Below are 13,572 nucleotides of genomic sequence, written 5' to 3' on the forward strand. Positions count from 1 at the left end.
CTGGGGGTCAAGGTTCTTTGGTCTCCAGAGGAAAGGTTGCTTCACATCAACCTTCTAGAATTGCGGGCGATACGTTTGGCGCTCAAGGCCTTCCTCCCTTCCCTTCGCGGTCGTTCGGTCCAGGTCCTCACGGACAACACGACCGCGATGTGGTACATCAACAAACAGGGAGGAGTGGGGTCTCAGTGTCTCTGCAGAGAGGCTCTGCGTCTCTGGTCCTGGGTTCAGGACCATCAGATTTGTCTGATGGCAAATCATCTGGCCGGAGTTTTGAACGTTCGTGCAGACAGTCTCAGTCGGCAGTTCTCTGCCGACCACGAGTGGAGGCTTCACCCGGAGGTGGTTCACGACATCTTTCAGATGTGGGGGACTCCTCGGGTGGACCTGTTCGCCACACGCGAGAATGCTCACTGCCTGTCATTCTGCAGTCTCCAGTATCCGATGCAAGGAGCCTTGGGGGACGCGTTTCAGTTGAGTTGGGGAAATCAACTCCTTTACGCGTTTCCTCCCATACCTTTGATTCCTCGGGTTCTGAGGAAGATTCGCCAGGACTGGGCCCAAGTCATATTGGTCGCCCTGGACTGGCCAAGAAGGGTGTGGTAGACAGATCTTCTCCACCTCTTCTCTTACCCGCCGCTCCGTCTCCCTCACAGGGCAGACCTCCTCTCTCAGATGGAGGGGCAGGTTCTACACCCCCACCTCCAGACATTACACCTTCATGCCTGGAGATTGAACGGGGCAACCTGAATTCCTTTTACCTCCCGCCTGACGTTGTGGATGTCATCTTGTCAGCCAGGCGTGACTCCACTAAGTCCATCTATTCTTATAGATGGTCGAAATTTGTCCCGTGGTGTGGGGATAAATCTATTGACCCGTTGAGAGCCCATTTGTCTGATGTTCTCCAGTTTGCCCTTTCTCTGGTGCAACAGGGGCTTGCTGTTGCCACAGTGAAGGGTTATCTTTCAGCGCTGTCGGCGTTTCTTTGTTTGCCTGACCAGCCATCTCTTTTTAAATCTCCTGTGGTTTTAAGGTTTTTAAAGGGTCTCACAAATAAGTTCCCTAATGTTCCTTTTATTGTGTCTCAGTGGGACTTAAATCTTGTATTAACCTTTTTGATGGGTGCTCCCTTCGAGCCTCTTCACAAATGTCCTATGAGGCTTCTGACTCTTAAGACAGTCTTCCTCGTGGCAATAACCTCAGCAAGGAGGGAAAGTGAGCTTCAGGCTCTTAGTTACAAGCCCCCTTTCTTGACCATTCATGCTGATCGAATGGTTCTTAGGACCAGGGCTGCTTTTCTGCCTAAGGTGGTAACTCCTTTCCATCTAGGACAGTCCATTACCCTTTCTACCTTCTATCCTCCCCCTCACCCTTCTAAGGAGGAAGAGAGACTGCACCGTCTGGATCCCAAAAGGGCGGTGTCCTTTTACTTGGACAGATCTAAAGACTTTCGTTTGGATGACCAGCTCTTCATTGGTTTTGCTGGCTGCAAGAAAGGAAGAGCGGTCCATAAAAGAACTTTATCAAGATGGATCGTCCTCTGTATAAAGATCTGCTACTCTTTGGCCGGTAAGGAACATCCAGAGGGTATAAGGGCTCATTCTACTAGAGCTAAGTTGTCAACCTCTGCATTGGCTAGAGGTGTTCCTGTAGAGGATATTTGTAGGGCCGCAACTTGGTCTTCCCTCCACACTTTCGCGAAGCATTACTGCTTGGATTCCGAAGTGAGGAGGGGCGGTCACTTTGCGCGCTCTGTCCTCCAGGATTTCCTGGTTTAGAAGTGTGGACACCCTCCTCCGGGAGTGGGGACTGCTGTGGGACTCTATTCACAAGGTGAGGAATCCACACGGCAGATGTATCTATCAGAAGAACAATTTACTTACCTTCGGTAACTCTTTTTCTGGTAGATACAATATCTGCCTGTGGATTCCTCACTGACCCACCCGCCTCCCCGTTGTCCACTCTTCTATACCAGAGTTTCTGTAATTTATGTATTTTTTTGTCAAGGGGTTGTTTATTTCAAATGTTTTATTGCATTTGTTTCACACTGTGTGTTTTACCTTGATATTTGTACTGCGTATACTGTGTATATGTCTACTGTCATGGGTCCGTCCGTGTGCCTCGAAGGCACGGAAAAAAGGGCGGAACTGATGTCATCAAGCCGGCGTGGGCCTATTATGGGCGTTGGTGACGTCAGCGGAGTCGCGAGCGATGCCGTGCCTCTATGACGTCCAAGTCCACGTCAGCGCGAAGCTACAAAAAGAATTTCCGAATGTTGCTGACGCAAGGGGATATTCACAAGGTGAGGAATCCACAGGCAGATATTGTATCTACCAGAAAAAGCGTTACCAAAGGTAAGTAACTTGTTCTTTTGGACTAATGTTCCCTAAGAAAAATTACTGGTTTTAAGCCTTGTGGTGCCTGTCACAGGCAAATATCTGTGACAGACTTGATCTGTCTTTAGAGCCAGACCACGACTCCTAAGGCCTGCACAGATTGCAAAACCATGCATCCGAAGACAATCCAGAGAGCAAGCTTTGAATCTCCTGGCTTCTCAAGACGCAACTCTGCATCGCTCCAGGTTCCTGTCGCGAGGGAGGTCTTGGGACTGCTTTTTGAAGGGCTCAGGCCGTTCATTGTCACGATTCCAGACTTCATCAGGTATTTCCCACAAAAAGAAGTCCGAGTTCTCTGTCTTCTCTGTGCCAGTCCAGGTCATCGGATGGGCGGGTGGTGGAACTGCATCACAGATCAAGGACCAGCTCCCACGTCATCCCCATGGAGCCCGAGTCTGTTCTGCTCCTCCCCGAGTTTAGCGATGCCAGAGCAACCCTTGCCCAACTAAAAGAATTTTATGAGGCAGTGCACTTCATTTTTGGGCAGTCAGACCTGTTAAGCACCTTTGGGCCCCATGGTTCCGAGATGGGCTCCAATTGGACTGACCCCAGCCACAATTCCAGGACCTCAACCAGAGTTTGTTCCAGTGGCACTGTTCCTGGTGACGCCGATCCCATACTCTGACATGGAGCCGAAAAAGCATCACTCAATACCGGCACTGACTGGACCCAAATAGTACAAGTTGGAAATAGACCCTTATTTCGCAGAAAGGCCCTGTGAGACTTATGAATGGAGGGGATTTGAGGATCCCTGTAGTTATCCTGAACTCCTAGAGGAGACCATGGCCAAGAATAACTTGTATGAGGACCTGGCTGATACCATTGGTCAGGATACCTCACCAGACGCTGGCCTTCTCTCGCCTCCCACAGTGGCTATGCAGGAACGGGCCTCCTTTGCAATGGTGGTACGTAGAACGGCTGAGGTCCTGGACCTTACGTTGCCTACAATCGAAGTTAAGACAAACATCTTGACAAAGGTCCTACAAACAGGACTATCCCCCTCAAAATCCCTACTCTCTTTTAATGAAACCCTCACTGATGTCCTCTTGGGGCCTGGGCCAAGTCCTGCACAGCATGCCTGTACACAGGACAATCACCCACCATTGTGCGCCATTCCTGGGCACCCAGCCTTCCTCACCCAGCATCACACCCCTGAAAGCCTGGTGGTCCCGGCCTCTACCTCCAAAGTTAACCATGGCGCTTTCCTTACCACACCACTGGATAGGAAATTCAAGAGGCAGGACACCTTTGGAAACATGTTTTTTTCTTCCACCAGCCTTGCACCCAATCAATCAATCAGGATTTATAAAGCATGGCTAATCACTAGATAGGGTATCCAAGCACTACAAGGTCCCACTGAAAACCTGATATTCGGGGTCACTGATGCATTCTGCTCCTCACTTGTATAAGCATGATAATTTTTCATACCGACTCATTTGCCTCTTCCGAATAGCGACTGGATGCTCCCTGCGGAGCGACAGCTAAGCTTTACTAATATTTAAATCAAATCAAGGGCTCAGTCAAACAGCCAGGTCTTGAGGGCCATCCTGATTACCGGAAGAGCAGTGATGGTCCGGAGTTGCATGGGGAGGCTGTTTCAGGTCTTTGTTGCGATGTGGGAGAAGGGGACTGTATGCAAATGAAAGGGAGGTGGAGCATAGTGTTCTTGACTGTTGATGGAAGTTCAGGAGGTGGTTAATGTAGGTGGGTCCTTGGTTGTGTAGAGACTTGTGTGCGTGGGTCAGCAGCTTGAATTGGCAGTTCTTGTCTACGGGGAGCCAGTGAGCCTGAGAGTTGCCTGAGGTGTGGTGTGGTATTGGTACGTCGGGGAAGGTTGAGGATAATTCTGGTTGCAGCATTCTGTGTGATCTAAAGTCTCTGTAGGAGGTGTACGGTTATTCCTACATAGTGAGCTTCGCCGTAGTCCAGTCGGCTGGTGATGAGGGCCTATGTCATGGTGCATCTCGTGTTCTGGGGTAGCCACTTGAAGATCTTATGTAGCATGCACGGTATGAGCAAGCTAGTGGAGGAGATGGCTTTGATCTGTGATTTCATTTAGAGATTGTTGTCAATGATGATACCTAGGTATCTGGTGTGATTGAAGGGAGTGGGTGCGGGTCCTAGGTCTGTAGGCCACCGGGAGTTGTTCCATGTATTTCTGTTGTTGCCGAAGATCAGTACGTCCGTCTTGTCTGTGTTTAGTTGCAGGCAGTTGTTCTTCATCCAGTCGGCAGCACTTGTCATACATCTGTGGAAGTTGGTTCTTGTGTAGGTAGGGTCGTCGGTTAGTGAGAGGATGAGTTGCGTGTTGTCTGTGTAGGAAATTATGTTGAGGCCGTGGGATCTGACGATGTTGGCCAATGGGGTCATATATAAGCATGTTGGACTTGGCTTTTTCAGCGGGTTTACCCCTAGACTTTTTGATCTCCTGTTTTTGTTGGTTTTAGGATTCTGGGCACTGCTATTCAGTGCTAAAAAGTATATGCTTTCCTGTAAATTGTGTTTATGGATTGGTGATTCCATGATTGGCATATTTGATTTACTAGTGTCCCATAGGATAGAATGGGAGTTTACTTTTACCATCTTATAAGTATATCTGCCTATTGGGACAAGATAGAGAAATGAAGTTTAGTATGTCTAGACTCAGAATGTAAAATGCTCTTTTAGTAAAGATGATTTTTATGATCTGTGTTTGGAAATACCACTTTTAGAAAGTAGGTATTTATTTATTTAACTTATAAAGCGCACTATCTATCACTTTGCAGGCGTCCTGGCGCTAGGCACCTAAGAGGACAGAAAGAAGTGTGTCGGATATAAGACAGATGACTATATCTTGGGGAACAACCAGGTTTTCAGACTCCTAAACGGGAGGAGCTCCTTGATTTGTCTAATCTCCCATGGGAGTTCTTTCCACATTTTGGCCGCTGCCACCCCAAAAGATCTACCACCTGACCTGATTTTCCTAAACCTCGGTACCTTCACCAGTCTCGCTGATGAGTAGCGAAGCCTTCTCATCGGGACATACTATTTATTTTCTTGCTTGGCCATTCTGTGTGCCTCTGCTGGTTTGTGGTTAACATCTGGCTCTGGAGTTACAGGGACTGGGGAGGTGCATTCTCTCAGATGGCTACTAGGGCGGGGGCGGTTGATGTGTGTCCTTCCTTTCCTGAGTGAGTCAGGGCTGGGCTGAATAGACCTGTGCTGTTTTCAGAGTAGTGGGAGGAGTTTTCACTTGCACCTGAATGGGTATGGTCTGCATTTAGAGTGGAGGGAGGAGAGTTCCCTTGCACCTGAAAAGGCCCTGTCTGCCTTGTACAATGCTATCTCAACCTCCTTTCGGGAAGCTGAGGACAGAACTTGTTTTGGCTGAGCACAGCCTCTCTTCATCAAGACAACATAGGAATTTACTGTACAAATATTGGGACCCAGATCACAGTATTTTAGATTACTGCTGAACTAAGGACCCTGCCAGGAAGAAGGGCTGGAAAGCCTGTCAGGAGGAACTGCCACTTTGCTGCGTGCTCTGCTGTGTTGGCCTGCTTCTTGCTGCTTCTGTCTTGGGTAGGGAAAGGACTGGATTGTACTTTCATCATCCTGCTGTTAGAGTTTTCTCCAAGGGCTTGAAGAGAGCGTTGGCAGTCTCAGGGAGATAAGACTTCAGAGAACTCGCTGGAATCAAGGAACCTGCCAAGAAGATGAGCTGCCAAGAGGAGTACTTCCCCTTTGCTGTGTTTTTGCTTTGTTGGGTTGGCCTGCAGTTGCTGCTTCTGCCTTGGGCTGTGAAAGGACTGGACTGAACTTTCTTTACTTGTGCTGAGTATTTCTAAGGGCTTGAAATAGAGCTTGCCTCCTGGTCTGAAGTCTCAGGGACTGCGAAGACTACACCATCCTCTGGGTACCACTTCTGAAACTATTGTTTCATTTGACACAGAGAAGGGAAAAGCAACCGACTCCGTCGCTGGCTCCGTGTCTTGAAGGCACCCCCGCATCTCGCACCACAACCCTGGTCTCACCGACGACGACTGACGCTGCCACCACCGAGCTGCTGCTTGCACCGTGACCTGTATGCACCGCACTCAGCACCCTCTCACTTTACTTTGCCGCCATTGTCTCACCAACGCCTGCTGACTTCGACACCCGTGACCACATCGTGGCTGGGGGCACCGCTTGTAAGTTTAACGAAGCACCACCTCGTCCCACACAGCAGTCTGGCCGGCCAAAGCCAGCTCCCGCTAACCTGCTCTACTGCTCGCACCGTTACCTGACAGCCCTGTAACAAGCACCGCCTCACTCTGCATCGTAGCCCTGGTCTCACCGCCGCCCCTGGATGACTGTCACCGAGTCGCTGTCTGCACGTGCCTTGAGGGTTTCACTTCACATCGCAACGGTTGCCACAGCCGGCTCGCACCAACGTGTCGGCCGCAATGAAAATGGTACTGTTTACGAGTCTGCTGACAGCTCCGTCTGTCGCAGACGGAACTGTTGGATTCTGTTGTTTTCACTATTGCGGTTGCCCCTGACAGAGTTATCAACTCGGAAGAACTGTGTTTTTTTAGATATTTCTGCAAAGTCTATATTTTTAAGTACTGAATGTTGGACTCTTATTGTTTTGGTCTTGTTTTGGATATATAAAAATATTCAATATTTTTCTAAACTACTGTGGTTTCCTGTAGTGTTTTCACTGTATTACTGTTAGTTCTGTGCAAATGCTTTACACACTGCCTCTGAGATAAGCCTGACTGCTCGTGCCAAACTACCAACGGGTGAGCAGGGGTCTTTTTAGGAGTGTAACTCCCTTACCCTGATAGAAAGAAGGGTCCCTACTTGGACAAAGGTGCAAGCCATTGCCAACTACAACTAGAGACCCCCATTTGTAACGTGTTGAATAGCATGGGGCTGAGGGATGAGGCTTGGGGGACACCGCAGTCCTTGGGTTTGGAGGTAAAAGGTAGGAGATGGATCCTCTGGGTTCTTCTGGTGACGAAGGAGGTGATTCATCTGAGCGCGTCCCCTTGGATGCCCATGTAGTGGAATATTTTGATCAGCGTGTTGTGGGATACCGTGTTGAACGCTTCGGAGAGCTTGATGAGGATCAGGGCTGCTGTTTCTCCTCGGTCGAGGTAGGTTTGGATGTCGTCGGTGGCTACGTCAGGACGGTCTCAGTGCTGTGATTTCTGCGGAAGCCGTATTGAGACGTGTCGAGTAGCTGGTTCAGCTCCAGGTGTGTCACAATCTGCTTGTTGATGATCTTTTCTAGTACCTTTGCTGATAGTTTTTGAGTTTGCTGGGGTCGGCGGAGGGTTTTTTGAGTAGCGGTCTGACTTTGACGTGTTTTCAGGCATAGCGAAATGTTGCTGCGGTGATGAAGGTGTTGATCAGGGTAGTGAGCTAATGGCCGATGTTCTGGTTTCTGCAACTGAAGATGTGGTGTGGGCATGGGTCTGTGGGAGCAGCTGAGTGGATGGATTTCATGGTGGAAGTGGTTTCCTGGGTGGAGAGGAGGTTCCAGGTGTTCAGTGTGTGGATTATGTCAGCTGTGGTGGTGGCTTGTATGTCAAGGAAGTCTGTAGGTGTGGGTTGGAGTTCAAAGTTACTGTATGTTTATGATCTTGTTGTAGAAGTATTAGGCAAGGTTGTCGCACAGTTCCTATGAGGGTGTGATGTTGTTTTCACTGGCAATCAGGTTGGAGAATTCCTTAACGGTGTTGAAAAGTTTCTTGATGCTGGTTTTAATGTGTGCTGCTAAGGGTTTCTTCTTTGTTGCCCACTGCAGGCGGTGGTAGCTGTTGAGTAAGGTCTTGAAGACTGCCCTGACGGAGGTGCCCTTGCTGGCGTGCTAGCTCCTTTCTAGCTGCTTGTTCTCCTGTTTCACTGTTCTGAGTTATTTGGTGCACCATCTGGCCTTTTTGGAGGGTTGCTCTGGTTGTTTCTCTTGATAGGGACGATGGTGTCAGCACAATTGTCCCCCCTCCTTTTTAACTTGTACCTACAGCCGCTGGGAGCTGCCCTAGCCAGCTTGGACTGCAGAGTCTTCAACTATGCGGATGACACCCATCTCTTCCTCCATATTGACAACTCTCCCCATGCGCATGATCTGGCACAAAACATTCTCAGATTTACAGTCACCTGGATGACAGCCAATTCACTGAAAATCAACCCAGATAAAACAGAAGTCCTTGTTATCTCCACCAAAAGCAACCCCTGGAGTGACCTTTTTTGGCTCCAGGAGCTAGGTGTCACCCCCACACCAGCATCGGTGGTGAAAAGCCTGAGCATAAAGGTTGATTCTGAGCCCTCCGTGGTCAACTAGGTCACCTCAGTGGTCGGCACATGTACAGGTCTCATGAGGCAACTGCGGAAACTTGTCCTCCTCCTTTCAACCACCTCAATGAAGAGAATTGTGTCAGCCACTATTGTCTTGAGGTTAGACTATGGCCATGCCTTGTATATCGGCCTCCCCCAGAAACGTTTTAATAAACTGCAGGTGGTACTGAATGACGCAGCCGGAATGATTTTCAGGTTCCCAAGAAGTTGTCACGCTACGCCGCTGCTGTGTAAGCTGCACTGGCTCCCCATCAGAAGCAAAATTTAAGGGCCTCTGCATCGCCCTCAAAGCAACATATGGCCAAGCCCCAGTCTACATTAAAGAACGCCTCGAGAACTATGTTCCAGGCCGTCCACTGCGGTCCACTGTCACCTGACCCTTCCACGACGATCCAAAGGGGGCAGAGCTTTCTCCATCCTGGTTCCACAACTATGGAACCAACTACCTGAACACCTTCTTAAAGAACCCGCACTCCTCCTGTTCAGTAAGCAGCTCAAACGGTCCTGTCTAGAGAAGCCTTAGACACAGTTTAGCTACCAATCCTTGCACTATTATGGCACCGCTAGTAGCTCTGGTTACTCTCTCCAAAACGTTAAGAGAGCCGCCGGTGTTATGCGCTTTATAAATACCAGTTAATATTAGCATTAACAATTGGTGATCCGGACACTGAAGTTCTTAATTCCTTCTTCAAGGTTGGTGGTGGTAGTGTGGTAGAGGTGTAAAAGGTGTCTGGATAGTTGGTCTCTGATATTTAGTTCCAACTGTGGTGGGAGGCGCTGGTCATCTTGGGGGTGGGTGTGCAGTGACTGGAGATGCTGAAATGAACGATGGAGTGATCGGTCCATGTGAGTTCTGCGATGTGGCTGTATTTGAAGTGGTTACTGAAGGTGGAGTTGGTCTGTGCGTAAGGTCGTGGACGAACAGCGCCAGTCCGAGGCTGCTCATATTGTCGAGGAGTTGTGCAGTGTTGATGTCATTGGGGTAGTTGATGTGAAAATTTAGGTCACCGAGGAAGATGAATTTACGGCTAGGGGTGCAATGAAGTCTGCAATGGTGTGGCAGAAGCTGGAGCGTGGGCTTGGGGGTCGGTATGCGAGGGTGCCTCTCATGGTTGTCCTGCTCAGTGTGGAGCTTGATGTTGAGGTGTTACATGGAAGTGGTGGTGTTGTCGGTGGTGGTAGTGCACTGTATGGTCTCTTTGTGGATAATGGCTGTTCCTCCTTCTGACTTGTTGGTGCGGTGCTGGTGAGTGATTTTATATCCATTGGGGATCGCTTGGCAATGTCCGAGGCGGTTGTGGTGTTGAGTCAGATGTCGGTGAGGAATACGATGTCGGGGCGAGGGTTGTGATGATGTCCAATAATTTGGTAGAGTGCTTGTGCATGGAGCGTGTGTTGAAGAGTAGACAGTTGAGTCATTGTGTTGTTTCTGGTGTGACGAGATGTCAGGTGGTGTTTTGTGATGCGGCGGTAGTCATGCTTGTGCAGGAGAAGGTGCATCTGGCGTAGGAGAACAGTCCTACCATAGAGTGCATTGTGGCAGCAGCATTCACTGAGTCGTCCTGTGTTCAAGACATGGAGGGCGTCAGCGTTTGATCTGCGGGTGGGCCGAGGAACAGGAGTCCCGGCGCTAGGCGCAGGTCAGGCATAGACTGGTTCAGACAGGCTTACTTTTGGCTCGCCCGATGCGTGCATCCGCTGCGTGCTGCCCTGCGCTGCCTCCATTATATAGGTCTTCGGGGGAGGTGGGGTGCTGGGAGGCTGTGAGCGGGGCTAGGCGGGAGGCAGGACATAACAAGCGGGAGAGGAATTTGGTGAAAGGCAGGAAAACAGGTGGGAGAATAGGGAGTGAGATCAAGGAATGAGCATAAAAAGAACAGAACAGAGTGAAAGTAAGCAAAAGTCAGAGATTGAGATCGAAAGAAAGGGCAAAACGGAGAGAGAGTGAACAGAAGTTAGGCAGGAAATCGGGTGAGAGAAGAGCGAGTGAGACCAAGGAATGAGCAGAACAAAGCATGAAATGAGCAGAAAAAGAACAGAGCGAGGAATGAGCAGAAGGGAGAAAGAGGAAGCAAGCAAAGTCAGAGATTAAGTAAGGAAAGGAGCAGAGCAGAGAGTGAAGCGCGCAGAAGTCTTAAGACAGTGAGGCCAGAAGCAGAGATCAGGCAGCTGAGGTGAAGGCTGTCAGTGCTCCTCGCACAGGGGAGAGCTCAATCAATCAATCATTCTGGTGTTTGTATAACACGGCTACTCACCTGTGAGGCTGCTGGTCCGTCTGGGTGTGTAGGTTCAGTCAAAGAGCCAGGTCTTGAGGTCCTTTTTGAACTGTGTCAACGACTCGGCTTGCCTGAGGGAGAGGGGCAGGGTGTTCCACGTCTTGGCGGCGAGGTAGGAGAAGGATCTTCCTCCTGTTCCGGTCTTGTGGATCCGTGGGACAGAGGCCAAGGAAAATTGGGCGGAGCAGAGTTGTCTGGTGGGTGTGTGGAAGTTGAGGCGGTGGTTGAGATATGCTGGTCCTGCATCGTGGTGACCTTTGTAGGCATGTGTGAGGAGCTTGAAGGTGATTCTCTTATTGACTGGGAGCCAGTGGATTTGTCCGAGGTGTTGTGTCATGTGGCCCCGGCTAGGGATATTGAAGACCAGTCTGGCAGCAGCGTTTTGGATGTTCTGTAGTTTCCTGAGCTGCTTCAGTGTGTTGCCATAGTCCAGTCTACTGATGAGTGCGTTGGTGACAGTCAATCAATCAATCATGCCATTTGTATAGCGCACTACTCACCCGGGAGGGTCTCAAGGCGCTTGGGGGGAGGGGTATGCTACTGCTCGAACAGCCAGGTCTTGAGTTGTTTCCTGAAGGCGAGATGGTCCTGGGTCAGCCGAAGGTAGATGGGGAGGGAGTTCCAAGTCTTGGCAGCCAGGTAAGAGAAGGATCTTCCTCCGGCGGTGGCTCTTCGGATGCGTGGTACGGCTGCGAGGGCGAGGCTGGTGGACCGTAGCTGGCGGGTGGGCGTGTAGAAGGTCAGGCGGTCGTTGAGGTACTTGGAGCCCAGGTCGTGGAGAGACTTGTGTGCGTGGGTGAGGAGCCGGAACGTGATCCTCTTGTCGACGGGGAGCCAGTGCAGGTTCCTCAGGTGGCTAGAGATGTGGCTGCGTCGGGGGACATCCAGAATGAGTCGGGCGGAGGCGTTCTGGATGCGCTGGAGTCTTCTGTAGCTTGGCTGTGGTTCCGGCGTAGAGGGCGTTTCCGTAGTCCAGTCGGCTGGTGACGAGTGCCTGGGTGACAGTCTTCCTGGTCTCGGTCGGGATCCAGCGGAAGATCTTGCGAAGCATACGCAGGGTATTGAAGCACGATGAGGAGACGGCGTTGACTTGTCTGGTCATCGAGAGGGAGGGGTCCAGGATGAAGCCCAGGTTGCGTGCGTGGTCGGTTGGCTTGGGTGCGGTGCCCAGGGCTGGGGGCCACCAGGAGTCGTCCCAGGCGGAGGGCGAAGATCCCAGGATGAGGACTCCTGTCTTGTCCGAGTTCAGTTTCAGGCGGCTGTCCTTCATCCACTCGGCGACGTCTTTCATCCCTTCGTGTAGGCAGGTTCTGACGGTGTCGGGGTCTCTGGTGAGAGAGAGGATCAGCTGGGTGTCGTCGGCGTAAGAGATGATGTTGAGGTTGTGCTGGCGTGCGATGGCTGCGAGAAGTTTCATGTAGATGTTGAAGAGGGTGGGGTTGAGTGAAGATCCTTGCGGGACGCCGCAGATGACTTCGGTGGCCTCGGAGCGAAACGGGGGGAGGCGGACTCTTTGTGTTCTTCCGGCGAGGAACGAGATGATCCACTCCAGTGCCTTTTCTTGGATACCGATGTTGCTGAGGCGCTGGACTAGGGTGCGGTGGCAGACCGTGTCGAACGCAGCGGAGAGGTCCAGGAGGATGAGGGCCACTGTTTCCCCCTTGTCGAGCAGGGTCCGGATGTCGTCGGTGGCTGCGATGAGGGCGGTCTCGGTGCTGTGGTTGGCTCTGAAGCCGGACTGCGAGGGGTCGAGGGATCAGTTCGTCTCGAGGAAGGCGGTCAGCTGTCTGTTGACGATCTTCTCGATGACTTTAGAAGGAAAAGGGAGGAGCGAGATGGGGCGGAAGTTTTTGAGATCGGTGGGGTCCGCTGTAGGTTTCTTCAGGAGGGCGCTGATCTCGGCGTGCTTCCAGCTCTCCGGGAAGGTGGCGGTGTTGAAGGAGGCGTTGATGATGTTCCGGAGTTGGGGTGCGATGGTGGAGTCGGCCTTGTTGAAGACGTGGTGTGGGCAGGGGTTGGTCGGTGATCCGGAGTGGATGGTGTTCATCGTGCGGGCTGTGTCTTCGGTGGTCACCGTGGTCCAGGTGCGAAGGGTGGCGGTGGGGGGCGTTGGTTCGACGGTTGGGTGCGTGGGTGGGGCGCCGAAGCTGTTGTGGATGTCGGCGATCTTGCGGTGGAAGAACGAGGCGAGGGAGTCGCAGAGGTCTTGTGACGGAGTGATGTCGTTGGTGCCGGTGCTGGGGTTGGAGAACTCCTTGACGATAGTGAAGAGCTCTTTGCTGTCGTGGGCGTTGTTGTCCAGTCGTTCCTTCAGGGATTTCTTCTTGGTGGTGCGGATGAGCTGGTGGTGCTTGCGAGTAGCGTGTTTGAGGGCGGTCATGTTGTCGGTGGTCCGGTCGAGGAGCCAGGCTTTCTCGAGGGTGCGGCAGGTCTTCTTGGAGTCCTTGAGGTCGTCGGTGAACCAGGATGCCTTCTTGCTTCTGGGTCTGCTGGGAGGGTTCTTTAGTGGCGCGAGGTCGTCGGCGCAGGCGGTCAGCCACTGTGTGAAGTTGCGGGCTGCTTTGTTGGGGTCCATTGTG

The sequence above is a fragment of the Lissotriton helveticus genome, chromosome 4_1 (genome assembly GCF_964261635.1).
Source record: "Lissotriton helveticus chromosome 4_1, aLisHel1.1, whole genome shotgun sequence".
Lineage (NCBI taxonomy): Eukaryota > Metazoa > Chordata > Amphibia > Caudata > Salamandridae > Lissotriton > Lissotriton helveticus.